At 55.0% G+C, this 16862-nt stretch overlaps 6 non-coding genes across 6 annotated transcripts; 5 read left to right on the plus strand and 1 right to left on the minus strand.

Moving 5' to 3' along the window:
* Positions 1–971: 971 nt before the first annotated feature.
* Positions 972–1053, plus strand: TRNAS-AGA (transfer RNA serine (anticodon AGA)). The gene has a single exon. It is a non-coding gene; the product is annotated as a tRNA-Ser (tRNA).
* Positions 1054–2572: 1519 nt separating this feature from the next.
* Positions 2573–2644, plus strand: TRNAM-CAU (transfer RNA methionine (anticodon CAU)). Its single transcript has one exon. It is a non-coding gene; the product is annotated as a tRNA-Met (tRNA).
* Positions 2645–4378: 1734 nt separating this feature from the next.
* TRNAG-UCC (transfer RNA glycine (anticodon UCC)) lies at positions 4379–4450 on the plus strand. Its single transcript has one exon. It is a non-coding gene; the product is annotated as a tRNA-Gly (tRNA).
* A 6615-nt stretch (positions 4451–11065) lies between these two features.
* Positions 11066–11137, minus strand: TRNAQ-CUG (transfer RNA glutamine (anticodon CUG)). The gene has a single exon. It is a non-coding gene; the product is annotated as a tRNA-Gln (tRNA).
* Positions 11138–14798: 3661 nt separating this feature from the next.
* On the plus strand, positions 14799–14880 carry TRNAS-AGA (transfer RNA serine (anticodon AGA)). Its single transcript has one exon. It is a non-coding gene; the product is annotated as a tRNA-Ser (tRNA).
* A 1519-nt stretch (positions 14881–16399) lies between these two features.
* On the plus strand, positions 16400–16471 carry TRNAM-CAU (transfer RNA methionine (anticodon CAU)). Its single transcript has one exon. It is a non-coding gene; the product is annotated as a tRNA-Met (tRNA).
* Positions 16472–16862: the final 391 nt, after the last annotated feature.

A 16862-nucleotide genomic window follows, 5' to 3' on the forward strand; every position in this document is an offset into this window, starting at 1 on the left:
ACTCTTATGGAGGTAGGACTCTGTCCAAAGCATTGCTCACTAAATCTTTATATTTAAGTGCAAACGTATGTTTAATTCACCTCAAGGGGTGCAATAAAAATTCCCCAACAACAGACATTGCCAGATGCACCACCTCCACGCTGACTCCTTTAAAACCACTTTCCAAATATTCGTGCTCCAGAGTAAAAAGGGAACCAGAGCTGCCTCCGCCTAGTGAGGAAAATGAAGACTTTTGCAGATCATTTGGCTTTCTGGTTCCTGCTCAGGCACTGGACGTCCCTTGCCAGTGCTGGCAAAAAGATCTAGACATACCTATTCCACCAAAACAAACTCTCTCCTGTCTCCCACCAAGTCACCCCACGACCTCCCATTTATTCTCCCTTTGCGCCTCCTCACTTCTCCTCAGCCAGACTCCACCTTGCCTTTCCCATGTATCTCTCCCACTCTTACAAGCCATTCCCCCTACGCACCAACAACCTGCATGGCAGTCGTGGTCTTTCTTCAAGGACGTAGACACCACCCTACGTCCCCAAGAGGCTGGAGGTGCTGCCTGGAGGCCACCGTCTTCCCTGCAGGAGTGTCCTCACCATAGTGCTCACATCAGGCTTGGAGTCCCCCTCTGACAAATTTGAGAAGCAACCACCTCACAACTACCACCATCCCTGGTTGCCTCCACACAGGTGCCTTCCCTTCTTCCCTGGAAGCAGATGAGATGCCAGCTGGGGAGTGAAACCACCCCCACATGGCAGGATATCCCAGACGCCCAGCTGAGGACAAGGCAGTGGAGCTGCAGCTGTAGCTCCTGGGGTTACGCCTCTCAAGGCCTCTGGAAGCCTGCGGCCAGGTGCCTGTCATGCTCAGCGCAGATCCCAACTGCAGGGCTTCCAGTGGAACAGTGCCTTGAAACTCCCAGGGAGGCAGGTGTCATTGCAGAGGGCGTGTGATCAGCAGGGCAGAGAGGGCTGGAGCAGGTAGTTGTGGCCGAGTGGTGAAGGCGATGGACTAGAAATCCATTGGGGTTTCCCCGCGCAGGTTCGAATCCTGCCAACTACGGGGCACAGTCCCCTTTTGGGCTCCCTGCAATTGACCCCGCTGCAGCTGTGGGACTCGGCCCCGCAGAGCCCAGGGACACAGCAAAACCCCCTGGCGGTCCACGCCTCCCCCAAGAAATGCCTGGATGGATGGGAAATCTTGCTCCCATTTACAAGGTGAGGAAGTGAGGGGAAGAGAAAGGGCCAGCACTGAACGTGAGCCATGAAAGAGGTCCTTCTGCGCACACGTGGCCCTCATTGCTAGTGATGATAGCCCGCCTGGATGGTGCAGCATCTTAAGGAAGAAGGAAACCCTGAGAGGATTTCCCTGAGAGGGCCCATGTGGAGAGGCCAGAGAAAAAGAAGGTGATAAAAGCCCATTGCTAGCGAGTGCATGGTTTGTCCCCCGCAGCCATGCCACTGAAAGCGGGGGATGCGAATGGCAAGATGCTAACTGCAATACAGCTTGCTTAGACGAACAAATGCTACGTGAGACGATGAACTTTTAACCTCAGAGCTGACATGACCTGAAGACCCAGCCTAAACTGCCTCTCACCTGCTGAGAACACACAATACTGACGATAAAAAGAATAGGAGATTTGCCTTAGGAAGCTAGGCGTATAAGCACGGCCTCGGTGCATAATCAGATTCCCCTGATTGGTTATGCGTGCTCACATCTGCACACCCAGCCCTCTCTGTCCTGCCTTTGCTCTGTCTCCTCTGCCTGGCTCGGCATGCTCTGGCATGTGGATGGTACAGAGAACCAGCAGACACACGCACAAAGGCGCAGGCATCAGCACTGCCACCCCATCCCTCGCCCTCACCAACAGGCTCTACCAGCTCAGCCTGACCAGAGCATTTCTGGGACCCCTGGCGGCGTCTAAGGCTGGCCACCACCCAGTCCAGCTGGGCTGACCCTGTCCTGGGGAGGCTGGGCGCCACCTCCAGCCCCAGCAGTGTTGGGCAGGTCAGGCACAGAGAGGGCGGGGTTTCCCTGACTCCCTGCAAGGCTGTGTGGTGAGAGAGGCAGCCCTCTGCTGTCCCAGAGCAGCAAGGGCAGGGCTGCGCCAGGAGGGAGGACAAGCCGGGAGCTGTAGAGTAGCGCAGCACCACGCAGACCGAGCAAGGCACTCGCAGACAGGCATAGTGCTGCAGCCCCCAGGGAGCTGGGTTTCTGGGCAGGGTTGCAGCCCTCGTGACCTCACTGGGGAGCAGCTCCTCTTCTTCGCCCCGCAAAGCAGTGAGGCTGCCCCCCCGCACTGGGGTTTCCTTCAGCGCCTGCAGAGCCCGCTTGGGTGGTCAAAGAGAAAGTCCCCGCCCAGGGTTATGGGCGGGAGATGTGGGCAGAAGGGCAAAGCAAGGCCCTTGTGCTTCCCACCCCAGGCCCACTGCCACTGAGCTTCCCAGGGAGACGTTTTTCCTGCCTGGTCGTGGGCGCAGGTAAGAGGAAGGGAAAGCGGCGTGAGCACAAGCGCTGGTGCTGGCAGTGCCAGGGAGGGTCAGGCAGGGCTGTGGGAGGCCTCAGCGAAGGTGCTGGGGGGAGCAGAGTGGCGCAGCGGAAGCGTGCTGGGCCCATAACCCAGAGGTCGATGGATCGAAACCATCCTCTGCTAAGTGCTTTTTGTTCCTGCTCCTGACAACCGCTGCCTCTCCCTTGCATCTTACAGCATCTTACACCTGCACTGCTGCGCTCCTGCTCCCTGGGCACCCCACGCCCACGGCTCTCCCACTCCCTCAGCCCCTTCTCTCTGCCACTGCCACCTTCTCCTTTGCTTCCTTAGCAGCCAGCACTCCCAAAGTGACCCTCAGCAAGGCAGGCTGGGGTGGGTGTGGAGCAGCAGGCAGAGCACAGCACAGAGCTCCCCCCCCCGCGAGGCAGTGGGCGTCCTGGGGGGACAGGCGTTTCTCCCTTCCCATCAGGCAGCTCAATCCCCAACTTCCCAGCCACAAGCGAGGACCTCCAGGGCTCTGCGGGTAGGGAGGAGGACAAGCCTGGTACTCGTTTGGGAAACACCAATGGGATTGACTCAACCACCTGGGGGCTTTCTCTGTCCTAGTCTGTTTGCTGCTGTGCCCACTTGTAGGTCCAGCCAGGGGCAGGGCCAAGCAGGTATTCCCAATGGGCACTGTATTGGCTTATACGTGGCTAGGGGTTGGTAGTGGAGGGGAGAGGGGGTGCTGCAGGGTGGCCTCTGTGAGAAGAGGTAAGGGGCTGCCCTGTGCCAGACACAGCCAGTTCCATCTCCACAGTGGACCCACCGCACGACACAGCTGAGCCAGCAGCAAAGTTTGTGGCGCCTCTGTGAAAACATATTCCAGAAAGGGCAGAAGACGCTGGGCAGAGAGAGGAGGAAGGAGCAAAAAGAGTGGGGAAGAGCAGAGGGAAGACGCATTCCCCCTGCACCGCTTGGGCAGGTAAGGGAGTCTGGCGTGAAGGAGTTTACTCTGCGTGAAGGAGTTGAGCCTGGGACAGGGGAGAGGAAAGGCGGTGGTTTATGTTCGTCTTTCTGTTTCTCACTACGTGAAGCCGTTTTAATCGGCAAAAAAATTAATTTTCCCCAAGTCAAGCCTGATTTGCCCACAACAGTTTTTGCCAAGCCACGTCCTTGTGTTTATCTTGACCCATGAGATTTCTTATACTGTTTTCAGTGCTCCGCATCCCCCTGAGGGTGGGGAAAGGAGGGAGCAGCTGGGGGGGTGTTTGGCTGTTAGGTAGGCTTGCACCACCACAGGTACATACACACGAGCGCACGTACACTTGCGTAGTACCTGCACAGCTGGCACACGTATGAACGCGGGTGGCGAGCGGCACCATTACCAGCACCCCGAAAAGCAGCACCAGCACTCACACAAGCGTGAGCGACACAGATGGCCCAACCCCGTTCTTTCCCTCCGGCTGCTCAGGACTGGAGATCAGTACTGGACACACACACCCCCTCCCTCCCACATGCACAGCAGCAGGTCCCTTGAACCCTGGGCCGTACCATAGGTCTGCGCAGAGTCCGTGCGCGGAGCTCAGTCCTGGTGTGTCCAGTGTCCTGCTCCAACCCTGGGCAGTCCCTGCTGCTGATCTCCCCTAGTCGGCAGCTAGTGCAGCTTGAGATCTCACACACAGAGAAGAATGCACACATCCCAGCAGCTTGAGGTCGTGTGTACAGGGAAGGAGGAGGCAGGCCAGTCTCTCATGTGGAGGAGCAGGAGGCAGGCGAGTCTCTCGTGTGGAGGAGCAGGAGGCAAACAAGTTTGTGAAGTGGGAGAGGAGGAGGCAGGCGAGACTGGGAAACGGAGGAGCAGCAGGCAGGCCAGGCTCTGGGCTGGAGGAGCAGGAGGCAGCACTGCATACAGGTGCGTTGGTGGTATAGTGGTGAGCATAGCTGCCTTCCAAGCAGTTGACCCAGGTTCGATTCCTGGCCAACGCAGACAAGCTTTTCTTCAGCCCGGCTCCAGGGTGCCTTGCATCTGCTGCAGGCAGCCTCTCCTGACTGGTGTGATCAGAGCAGCACAGAGGCCCCCTAACCCTGGGCGAGAGAGGCACCGGCCCGTGCCCCGTCCTGTCCCTCTCCTCCCTCCAAGGATGCCTCTACTTCCTCTAGCCAGGGTCTCTCTCTTCATCCCTGGTGCTCCCTGGTTTCTCTGCCAGGGACCCCAGATGGTACAGTGCTGATACAGTGTACAGCTGTAAGGGCCCCGGCTGGCTGGCTGGCTTTCGGATGAGATCAGTGCTTTCTGCCAGCTGTGGGGGCTCCAGGCTGGGCTCCTCGCTGTGGTGCTGGTCTGGCCCAGAGCTGGACCTGCTGCTGCTGCTGCCCGTTGCACCTGGCAAGAAAAGCATGATGCTGTGGCAAGGTACAGATGCCTAGGTGGTGGTCAAGGAACACACTGTGCTTCATGAGGCCAGGCGTGCAATTCGGGGGCGGTAGGAGGAGACCTGTTCTTCATGTAATGTCTCAAAAACCTGTCTGTCTGATCTGAAGTAAAAATGGAGTGAATTTGCTCTCCATCCTCCGCCATCTTTTCCCTCTATCCAGTGCTGACTGGTCAAACGTGGGGTTTCATCCCCTTCAGAGGGGATGCTGGTATGCACAATGCCTGTGTTCAGAGCACAGCGTTATTTCCTCTACAGCACTCTTGCCTGACAACAGATCCTGGTACAGATTGTAACTTGGTTTGAAATCCTCTAACAAACAAGAGCTCACGTCTCAGAGACCCTGTGTCTCCAGCACACGTGCAGAGCCGCTGGCCTACCCTGTTCAGGCTCCAGCATTGCAGAGGCATCCTGAAGTTTACTGGAATTGGGTGTAACGATGTTCCTGGTAACTGAGAACTGAGACACCCTCATTTGTCTTGCAGCTTATGGCCGGTGGGCCAAGGGAAACACAAGGAGCCTCTCTCAACTAGACTCTCAACCTGAAGGGGGCAGAGCTTCTCAAGCGACTGATTCCAGGGTTGCTTAAAGCAACAAAAGCAATGTTCTTCACTATGCTGAGAGTCAAAACACCAGTCCGGACGGTGGGGTTGTATGCAGGGTTTGGGTTAGTGCAGAAATTACAGGCTGTCACTGGCAATGCTACAAGCAGGTGGAGTTACAAAGAGGGTCACCATTATTGCGCGTGCTCTCTTCCCTACTGAAATGCCCACCCTAAGCCCATCTTGCAGTCACACTGCTTACGTCCAGACCTGACAAGCAGCGCTTTCCTCCTTTCCGCTCCATATTCATCCCCTGGAGTTTTTTCCCACAACTTCTCTGAAAGAGAGAAGTGCCATGACTGTTTTTCATATATGAAGTTTGCCAATAACAGTTCAGAGACTGAGAAGTTAACTCAAAAGCTCTGTATTAACGTTCACGTCTGAACAGTTGTCTGAAAAACCTCCCTGGGAAACTGGTTCCCTCCTGTGACCATCCTCACAGCAAAATAGGGTTACCGCGTGTGACATTCCTTGTATTTCCACCTCTGCCCTTTGCTTCTTGCCCTCTCACTGTGCACCGGTGACAAGAGGATGGCTCTCTCTTCTTTACTCCGCCTGTTCTCCCTTCTGCCCCAGGTGTTCGGAGACACACAGGAGGTGCCCCCTCAGCCCTTCCCTTCCCCAGGCTAACCAACCCCAGCTCTCCCAGCCTGTCCTTGTATGACAGATGAGCCAAGTCCTTAATCACCTCAGCGTCCCTTTGGCAGGGCTGACAGAGCCCCTAGCTGCGCAGAAATGGGAATCAGCCACACAATGACACCGGTGGAGTCCCTGTAAGGGCCCCTAGCATGCAGACATCCAGGTCTCCTGCAGAGGAAGGACACCTTGCAGAAGGCTTTCCACTTGCTGACAGGAACAGATTGGACCAAGAGAGAAAGCAGAAGCAACGGCATTCAGTCAGGAGAAGACACGCACCTGCGCCAAAGTTCATGCTCCTCGAGCAGCACTGAGTGCTGAGAGGTTTTGGTGGTGCAGCATTGAGGAGAGTAATGCATCATCTGGGAGACTAAACAGTGACCCTGGATATTCCTTTGTTCTTGGCTGCATGCTTGCACGTGGGAGGCCTTGCCTCACTGCTGAGCAGCTTAGGTGTTTTTTTTCCTCCAACACGATTGTGAGTAGCAAGGTGCATCACCAAAAGGAAAGGAGGCATAAACCTGACTTCCAAATGCCAGGACTCTGGCTGAGATTCAGGCTCAGAAAGGCAACTTGTCCCTGCCTGTTACTGAAGCCACCCTCCACAGCTCAGCTGAGCACGCGGGTCCAGTTTTTCCTACCACCTCATTAATCCTTACCACAAACCACACTTTCCTTCCTGGCACAAACATCACTCTCAGGAGGCGCCACGTTGCCAAGTCTCCTGGCGTGTTCCTTTACAGCCTGTGCCACCCACCTCTCCTATGCTGCCCCTCCGTAGCAGTACAGCAAACAGCTGTAGCCGTGCTTGCCTGCAAATGGTCAAAGGGCTCCAACCTCCTCACCTTCAGCAGGACAACAGGCGGACTGGTGGCCTTCAAACCCATGGAAGAGTGTTGTCATCTCAGCCCAGTTCATAAGCCTGCTTCTGTCTTCTGCCAGGAGGGACTCAGGGCAGGCACTGAAAAGTCAGTGAAAAGTCACTGCTTCCTGAGCATTCATGCAAGGCCCGCTGGGTACAGTGGCAGAAGAAATGAGGTCAGCTCTCGAGTGCTTTCAGTGGCAGGACTCAAGGCTGACCATGAGAGACATCACAGGGTGCTCTGATATCGGTTCAGGGCGCTTCACCCACAACTAGCAGTGCTCCATGCCTGGGGACACTCGATGCCATGGGAGAGGGCAAGTTTTTCCCTCCACCGTTTACAGCAGAAAGTAGTAAGCTCAGGACAGAGTCTCCAGCTATGCTGCACAAAGTCTTTAATGAGAAGGAGCAAATGCAGTGGCACAGAACAGAGACCAAGAAACACGTCTGCAGGGTTCAGGGAGGCACAGAGAACGGCCCATTTCCCAAGGACAAGCTCCACACAAAGCGCTTGCCTTTTCCCATTCTGCTCTACCTGCTGGCAATCCCAGCCCATCATATGGATTGCCTTTGTCACGCTGCCATCTTCATGGTGAGCGTGGCCAGGAGATTTTACGTGCGTTCGCGTCATATGGATTGCCTTTGTCACGCTGCCATCCTCATGGCGAGCGTGGCCACCAGTCACGGTCAAATTCAGCCATGAGGAATATCTCAAGTCAACTCTCAAGGGGCTAGAGGGAAGCCCCTGGTGGGCAGGAGTGAGGGCCACGAAGGCCTTGCTTACGCTCATCAGGCTCTGCCACGGCCTGTTCTTTCTGCCCATGAGCCCAGGGAACAAAGGCAGATTCATAACGACGAAGAGCAGACCAGAGAGTCAGGCAGGTCTCTCTCAAGTGGAGATCTCTGGGGATCTCCATAGCCGTGGCCCTCGATGCTTCTTCCAGCCGGGGGTCCTGGCTCAGCTTGGAAGTGGAGAACCTGTTGGAAACAAGCAAATCCAGGTGTAGGAAGAGCTGGAATGAGGCTACGAGCTCTGGCATCCCTGGCATGCCTGAAGCTGGGGCACCATGTCCACCGAAGTCCACAGCACCATTGTGGGCCGTGTGCAAACTCATGTTTGCTGGGAGTTCAGGGTTTTTCCCAACTCTTCCACATCACAATGCCTCCCAGGTGCTCTGGGACACTGATCCAATGTCTCTTTGTGTTTGAAAAGTAGGGAATGGGCCACCCCATCCCTGGCCCAGGAAAAAGAGCCGTGAGCTTTTGGCTCCTTGCCCTGAGCCTCTCCTCAAAGGAGGCCATCCAGGCCTTTGGCCTCTGGGATGAACTTGCTGAGCAAAACAGACCAATTTGGGCGCGGGTCTCTGTCAGGGAAGGACGCGGGCATCTCTTTCATCACCCTCCTACGTGTTGATTTCCTTGTTTCCTACAGGTTCTCCGCTTTCCAGGCTGAGCCCAGATCCCTGGTTGGAAGAAGCGTGAGGACCTGGTGAAGTCGCCACGGGACATGGCTATGGAGATCCCAGGGAGAAGTCACTTGAGTGAGACCTGCCTGAGCCTCTGGCCTACTCTTCGTCCTTACGAATCCGCCTTCGTTCCCTGGGCTCGAGGGAGGGCAGAAAAAACAGGCTGTGGCACAGCCTGACGGGCGTAAGCAAGATCTTCGTGGCCCTCGCTCCTGCCCGGAAAAGGGCGGCTTTCCTCCAGCCCGCAACGGCCCTTCCTTGCCGTTGAGCTTTGCCACATCCCTGGAGACGTGAGTCTCTTCTCCCGTATGGGATTGTGCAGTCTGGATGTCCTGCCTGAACTTACCCCACTGTATTCTGCATATCTACTATGACCGGCAGGAAGAGATGTCTCTCAGAGTTAGCTTCTCAGAGAGCTGCAGCGCCTTCCTTTACTGAACAATGAAATGGTACTTTATGCGAGACAGAGGCATTCCCTGAAACCTTCCAGAATGCGGTGCAGCAAGGAGCCAGCAGAGTTACTTTGGCTTGGGGCTTGCTTGTTCGGTTGTTGCAGACTGAACTGGGAGTACCCAAAATGTCCATGGGATGGCAGCAAGAGAACATCCATGGAGTTTTCCGTTTCTTCTCGCTCAGCTGTCCACTCTCCAGATGCTCTTTCAGCAGCTGCTCAGCCCGACAAATGGAACCTTCGTCTCCCAAACAGAAAGCAACCTTAATCCGTGCCTCCTGAGGCGTGCTAAGCCTGCACAGGAAAAGGGGGAAAATGCAGAAGAAAGAGCAGGTGTGGGTGGTCGGGAGGGGAGCTTATGGCCAGTGGGCCAAGGGAAAGACAAGTAGCCTCTCTCAACTAGACTCGCTACCTCAAGGGGACGAAGCTTCTCAAATCTCTGATTCCAGGGTTGCATAAAGAGAAAACCAACGTTCTTCAGTGTGCTGACAGTCAAAACATCAGTCTGGGCGGTGGGGTCGTATGCGGGCCTTGGGTTAGTGCAGAATTTACAGACTCCCACTCTGTCATTGGCAATGCCACAAGCAGGTGGAGTTACAAAGAGGGGGATCGTGATTGCGCATGCTCTGATTGCGCCCTACTGAAATGCCCACCCTAAGCCCATCTTGCAGTCACGCTGCCTGCGTCCAGACCTGAAAACCTGAAAAGCAGCGCTTTCCTCCTTTCCACGCCGTATTCATTCCCTGGAGTATATTAACATTCACGTCTGAACAGCTGTTATCAATCCACAATTCCTGTAACCTCGTCCACCACTCGTAAAGCCTAAAACGGCCCGTGGCTCCACGTTTAACCACAGAACACCTTCTTTTGAATGGTGTCACGCAACACTATGGGGACAGGCAGCCTTTTTAGGCACCCTCGGTAGAATGTTGTTGGAATCAATCGTGTCTCATCCTGACGACTCTCCTGGGTGCCCAGGACCCCTTCAACGGAGAAGGGGGTACGTGACCCGTGGCTAAAGGCCGCCTGCCCAACAAGATGGCCTACCAGGGGTTAGGAGTAGGAGGCACCGGTCACGATGGCATCTGGCAACTGAAATTATTTTTACGCTCCGGTACAGGAAACTTGTGTAACTTTTCGTGTCTCCCACTATGCTCTTTTCCAATAAAGGCAGGAGGAGAAAATGAAGACTGGAGACTGAGACAGCTTGTCCTGGGTCTTCGCTGCCAGCTTTACCAGAGCCCGGGGTTTAAGACGAGCCCCTGCCTGGGGATGCTGGTGGCTTTGCCCTGGAGAGGCGGTTGGTGCCAGGCCTGTACTTGGCTCCTGGGCACAGCATCTGGCCTGGTCACTACATGGTGGGAGGGGAGGGCTCGGCGCTACGGAGCTCCTCCAGAGCCCTGCAATGCCCGGGGCTCCTGGGGGTGGGGGGGGGCTGCACGAGGCCCTGATAGTGCTATGCCTTCCTACAAATGTGGCTGGGGATGAGAGCGGGGTGGTTTTTGCCCATCTACCCCGTGCCTCTCCCCTGTGGGTATCCAAGTGAAGCCCTGGACGTTCTCCCAGCCTTTGGCTCGCAGCAGACACCTTTGTCTGACCCACATCTCTGCCCAGCTGGGCTCCCGACAGCGTGCAAGGCCAGAGGCGCATGGGCAAGCCACTCTCTGGTGGTCTTTCCAGCTTCTGGGGAGAACGGCAACCCCGCTGGTCCCATCTGCAAAACCAGACCCTGCAGAAAGGCCAAGGAGGAAGCAGGCAAATGTCTGGACGTGGAGGACTCAGCCCAGCGGGGCTTCCAGCGTCTTTGAGATTTATTGCTTCCTGTAACCCACGTGTGCGCAGCCATCCACAGGATTCGGGGCCTGGGAGCCACCTGGCCTCCTGTGTGGGTCAGCCTGGCGTGAGCAGTAGTAGCTCCCAGGTGCTGGGGAGCTCTGGGAGATCTCTGGCTGCCCACTGAAGCCTGTAAGGGGGGCACAAAGTGTCCTCCCCACAGTGTGCCCCGGCGAGGAGCAGCACTGGAGGCTCCTGTGGTAGGAGCAGTTACCATGACTCTGTGGAAGCAAATGGGCTGGAGACTGTGGCAGACTAAGCAGGCAAGGGGATAAGGAGTAAGCATGCTGAGGAAAGCCCTGAGGGAGCCAAAAGGTTGAGGTCCCACTGAGATTTGAACTCAGATCGCTGGATTCAGAGTCCAGAGTGCTCACCATTACACCATGGGACCCCCTAGACATGTGCTGTCTTACCCCTGTGGCCACCCCAGCTGAGCCATATGCTCCTGGCTGAGCCTGGCCGTCTCTCCATCTCCCAGGTGCAGCCTTCCTCCAGGGCCGCCGGGCACTCTCTGCTCACACAGGGCCTTTCGAGGGAGTGGCAGAGCTCTTTGCACAAGCCTGGCATGCCCTCTCTTACAAGACCCAGGCTGATAACCTGTGAGAACCTTGCTTTCGCCTAATTAGACCTGGTTATGAAGTTTCCACCTTAACCTCTTCAACACTGCACCTCACAGAGTACCTTCATGGCCCAGTGATGGGTCGTTCGATGCTTGCACTTGTGGTCTCTGCTGCTGCCTCCCTTCACCCCCGTGTCGGACAGCCTGCCCGTCTGCCTGTGTAAGTTACTGCCTCTCTCCTGTTTCCCACCTTGTAGCTCATACTAAGCAGCCATTAACCAGATATCCTTACTCTCGGTTGCAGTCCTAGCCGAGCTCCTGAGCTTGCCGAATGAGGCGAACAAGAGAGAGGGCAGCGGACGAGGTTCAGCAGAGGGAAGGGCCGGCAGAAGGTGCCTGATGCTGATGCTCACACGATCAGTGCTTGTGGAAGCGTATGTAAGGAATAGGCTCGTGCTACGTCTATACATCTTTCCACTGAAGTCTGTCACTGCGTGAAACCAGGAGACTGGGTCTACGTTAAGGTATACTAGAGAAAACATGCACTTCAGCTGCGCTGGAAGGGACCTTAGCAGGTACTGGTGATTACCAATATGGTGGTGAAGTGCAAGGGCCTGCTCAACCGGATCCGTGTTTCCCAGTGTAAAACGGTCACACCAGCTTCAGACACAAAACAGTGTGTCACCTGTCACAGCAGAGCTGAATGATCTACATGAGCTTCCTCTGCTCAAAAGTCAACAGAACAACAACCTACAACCCTGCAAATAGACTTTGATGATATCAAAGTGATTGATATCACCTGAACCTGTCAATTGTTTTTGGAAATTGTAGCTTTGCTCTGGGATTTTACATTTGAATTTATATTATTACTGGTCGTATACTAACCCGTAAGAATTATTCTATGATACGGCCTTAGGTAATGAAGGAGTATGAGGAATATGTGGCTCTAAGACCCATAAGATACTGCCTGTTAATTGGACTGGCACTGGTACATAAGGATGGTTGGGTTTTTTTCCCGGCATCTCAATGCTTCCAGACCTCTTCCGGAGTGACAGACACAACTTACCCCAAAGCACTTACCAAGCAAAGTACAAAATGCTCTGTGCAACAGCCACTTGTTATTTGACAAACTGGCTTCCGCCAGTTTGCACAAACTTTCCTCCCCTGGCTAGGCGTATCAGAATTAGAAAGGGCTGTTGTAAACATATCTGCTGTAACAGAAGACATGGGTAATGCTATGGTTAACACTATTTCAGCCTTACAGTTAGAGGTAGAACAAGAATCTCAGGTAGCCCTGCAAAACAGCACGGCGTTGGATTATGTACTTGTCGCTCAAGGAAGTGTACGTGTATTAGTTAACACCACTTGCCGTACATACGCAGACCAAGATCAGAGAATAGAAATGGACATACATAAAACTCGAGGTGAACTTCAGACACTGCATGATATACCTGGAGAAATAAACCCCTTTTGACTGGTGGGAATGACTCCCAAACATAGAAGGATGGTGAGGAAAAACTGCTTAAGGTAGCATTGAAGTATATTTTGTTGAGACTATTAACTTTGGTGGTTGTGTATATATTTGGTTCAGCTGATCTTACGTTGTAGCAAATTGGTAGGAACAAGGCATGGCTCAAGCAGAGGCCAGAACAATGATGCTGAATATATTAGAGGGTAAGGAAGAAGAAAAGGAAGAAGTGCTTGGACTAATGACTACAAATTATCATAAAATCTAGAGGCCAGAACAGGTGATGGGACAGTCCGGCCCACGTGGTGATTGATCCTGGGCTCCCAGGAGTCTGCGGCCCTCCTACCATTGTCAGGATCTTTAAGAGAAAGATGGTATGAGAGTAGAAGTCTCGGAAAGTCTCATAGGCCCTTGCAGGCCTCAATAGTTTAAAAAACCCCATTTTCAGCTAATGGTCTTGCCAGTCAGCACAATCTACTTTACAACGGAGTGGATTATTTGTAAGAGGACGCACTGTCTAGAGCGTCCTTTTCTGAAGGTGCCTGAAAATGAGCTGTAAACAAAAGAAGGAGGGAGCGAAGGGAAGCGAGGTGAAACGAATTTTTTTGGAAATGGAAATAGATAGGAAGCATCAGGAGAAAGTTTAATCCCTTGCAATGATTTCTGTGAGTAATTACTACTCACAAAAGCCGCGGGGGGATGATCGGTAAATTCAAATTGCAGCTGCTCAGCAATGGTAAATTGTGACCAACAAATGATCTGGCATGGAGGGCAAGAAGGCCTAACTGCAGAACTGGCTGGGTGCAGGAATGCTAGAGACAGAAGGACTCCCTGCAAGGGAGTGAAGTTTCCCTTGCTGATGAGATAAGGATTATGGCAATGTTGTCCTGTAGGAATCCTGGAACGCGAGCGCTCAGGGGCCACCTTTGATCAGCCAGGGGATGCACCCAATGCCAGGCTGAGGTGGCTGATAGCGACGCTCACATGATCGGTGCTGGTGCAACTGTATATGAGGAAACGGCTCGTGCTGCATGTTTGCAGACTCCATGTAGAAACTCTTATGGAGGTAGGACTCTGTCCAAAGCATTGCTCACTAAATCTTTATATTTAAGTGCAAACGTATGTTTAATTCACCTCAAGGGGTGCAATAAAAATTCCCCAACAACAGACATTGCCAGATGCACCACCTCCACGCTGACTCCTTTAAAACCACTTTCCAAATATTCGTGCTCCAGAGTAAAAAGGGAACCAGAGCTGCCTCCGCCTAGTGAGGAAAATGAAGACTTTTGCAGATCATTTGGCTTTCTGGTTCCTGCTCAGGCACTGGACGTCCCTTGCCAGTGCTGGCAAAAAGATCTAGACATACCTATTCCACCAAAACAAACTCTCTCCTGTCTCCCACCAAGTCACCCCACGACCTCCCATTTATTCTCCCTTTGCGCCTCCTCACTTCTCCTCAGCCAGACTCCACCTTGCCTTTCCCATGTATCTCTCCCACTCTTACAAGCCATTCCCCCTACGCACCAACAACCTGCATGGCAGTCGTGGTCTTTCTTCAAGGACGTAGACACCACCCTACGTCCCCAAGAGGCTGGAGGTGCTGCCTGGAGGCCACCGTCTTCCCTGCAGGAGTGTCCTCACCATAGTGCTCACATCAGGCTTGGAGTCCCCCTCTGACAAATTTGAGAAGCAACCACCTCACAACTACCACCATCCCTGGTTGCCTCCACACAGGTGCCTTCCCTTCTTCCCTGGAAGCAGATGAGATGCCAGCTGGGGAGTGAAACCACCCCCACATGGCAGGATATCCCAGACGCCCAGCTGAGGACAAGGCAGTGGAGCTGCAGCTGTAGCTCCTGGGGTTACGCCTCTCAAGGCCTCTGGAAGCCTGCGGCCAGGTGCCTGTCATGCTCAGCGCAGATCCCAACTGCAGGGCTTCCAGTGGAACAGTGCCTTGAAACTCCCAGGGAGGCAGGTGTCATTGCAGAGGGCGTGTGATCAGCAGGGCAGAGAGGGCTGGAGCAGGTAGTTGTGGCCGAGTGGTGAAGGCGATGGACTAGAAATCCATTGGGGTTTCCCCGCGCAGGTTCGAATCCTGCCAACTACGGGGCACAGTCCCCTTTTGGGCTCCCTGCAATTGACCCCGCTGCAGCTGTGGGACTCGGCCCCGCAGAGCCCAGGGACACAGCAAAACCCCCTGGCGGTCCACGCCTCCCCCAAGAAATGCCTGGATGGATGGGAAATCTTGCTCCCATTTACAAGGTGAGGAAGTGAGGGGAAGAGAAAGGGCCAGCACTGAACGTGAGCCATGAAAGAGGTCCTTCTGCGCACACGTGGCCCTCATTGCTAGTGATGATAGCCCGCCTGGATGGTGCAGCATCTTAAGGAAGAAGGAAACCCTGAGAGGATTTCCCTGAGAGGGCCCATGTGGAGAGGCCAGAGAAAAAGAAGGTGATAAAAGCCCATTGCTAGCGAGTGCATGGTTTGTCCCCCGCAGCCATGCCACTGAAAGCGGGGGATGCGAATGGCAAGATGCTAACTGCAATACAGCTTGCTTAGACGAACAAATGCTACGTGAGACGATGAACTTTTAACCTCAGAGCTGACATGACCTGAAGACCCAGCCTAAACTGCCTCTCACCTGCTGAGAACACACAATACTGACGATAAAAAGAATAGGAGATTTGCCTTAGGAAGCTAGGCGTATAAGCACGGCCTCGGTGCATAATCAGATTCCCCTGATTGGTTATGCGTGCTCACATCTGCACACCCAGCCCTCTCTGTCCTGCCTTTGCTCTGTCTCCTCTGCCTGGCTCGGCATGCTCTGGCATGTGGATGGTACAGAGAACCAGCAGACACACGCACAAAGGCGCAGGCATCAGCACTGCCACCCCATCCCTCGCCCTCACCAACAGGCTCTACCAGCTCAGCCTGACCAGAGCATTTCTGGGACCCCTGGCGGCGTCTAAGGCTGGCCACCACCCAGTCCAGCTGGGCTGACCCTGTCCTGGGGAGGCTGGGCGCCACCTCCAGCCCCAGCAGTGTTGGGCAGGTCAGGCACAGAGAGGGCGGGGTTTCCCTGACTCCCTGCAAGGCTGTGTGGTGAGAGAGGCAGCCCTCTGCTGTCCCAGAGCAGCAAGGGCAGGGCTGCGCCAGGAGGGAGGACAAGCCGGGAGCTGTAGAGTAGCGCAGCACCACGCAGACCGAGCAAGGCACTCGCAGACAGGCATAGTGCTGCAGCCCCCAGGGAGCTGGGTTTCTGGGCAGGGTTGCAGCCCTCGTGACCTCACTGGGGAGCAGCTCCTCTTCTTCGCCCCGCAAAGCAGTGAGGCTGCCCCCCCGCACTGGGGTTTCCTTCAGCGCCTGCAGAGCCCGCTTGGGTGGTCAAAGAGAAAGTCCCCGCCCAGGGTTATGGGCGGGAGATGTGGGCAGAAGGGCAAAGCAAGGCCCTTGTGCTTCCCACCCCAGGCCCACTGCCACTGAGCTTCCCAGGGAGACGTTTTTCCTGCCTGGTCGTGGGCGCAGGTAAGAGGAAGGGAAAGCGGCGTGAGCACAAGCGCTGGTGCTGGCAGTGCCAGGGAGGGTCAGGCAGGGCTGTGGGAGGCCTCAGCGAAGGTGCTGGGGGGAGCAGAGTGGCGCAGCGGAAGCGTGCTGGGCCCATAACCCAGAGGTCGATGGATCGAAACCATCCTCTGCTAAGTGCTTTTTGTTCCTGCTCCTGACAACCGCTGCCTCTCCCTTGCATCTTACAGCATCTTACACCTGCACTGCTGCGCTCCTGCTCCCTGGGCACCCCACGCCCACGGCTCTCCCACTCCCTCAGCCCCTTCTCTCTGCCACTGCCACCTTCTCCTTTGCTTCCTTAGCAGCCAGCACTCCCAAAGTGACCCTCAGCAAGGCAGGCTGGGGTGGGTGTGGAGCAGCAGGCAGAGCACAGCACAGAGCTCCCCCCCCCGCGAGGCAGTGGGCGTCCTGGGGGGACAGGCGTTTCTCCCTTCCCATCAGGCAGCTCAATCCCCAACTTCCCAGCCACAAGCGAGGACCTCCAGGGCTCTGCGGGTAGGGAGGAGGACAAGCCTGGTACTCGTT

Source organism: Mycteria americana, chromosome 6, assembly GCF_035582795.1.
Source record: "Mycteria americana isolate JAX WOST 10 ecotype Jacksonville Zoo and Gardens chromosome 6, USCA_MyAme_1.0, whole genome shotgun sequence".
NCBI classification, from domain to species: domain Eukaryota; kingdom Metazoa; phylum Chordata; class Aves; order Ciconiiformes; family Ciconiidae; genus Mycteria; species Mycteria americana.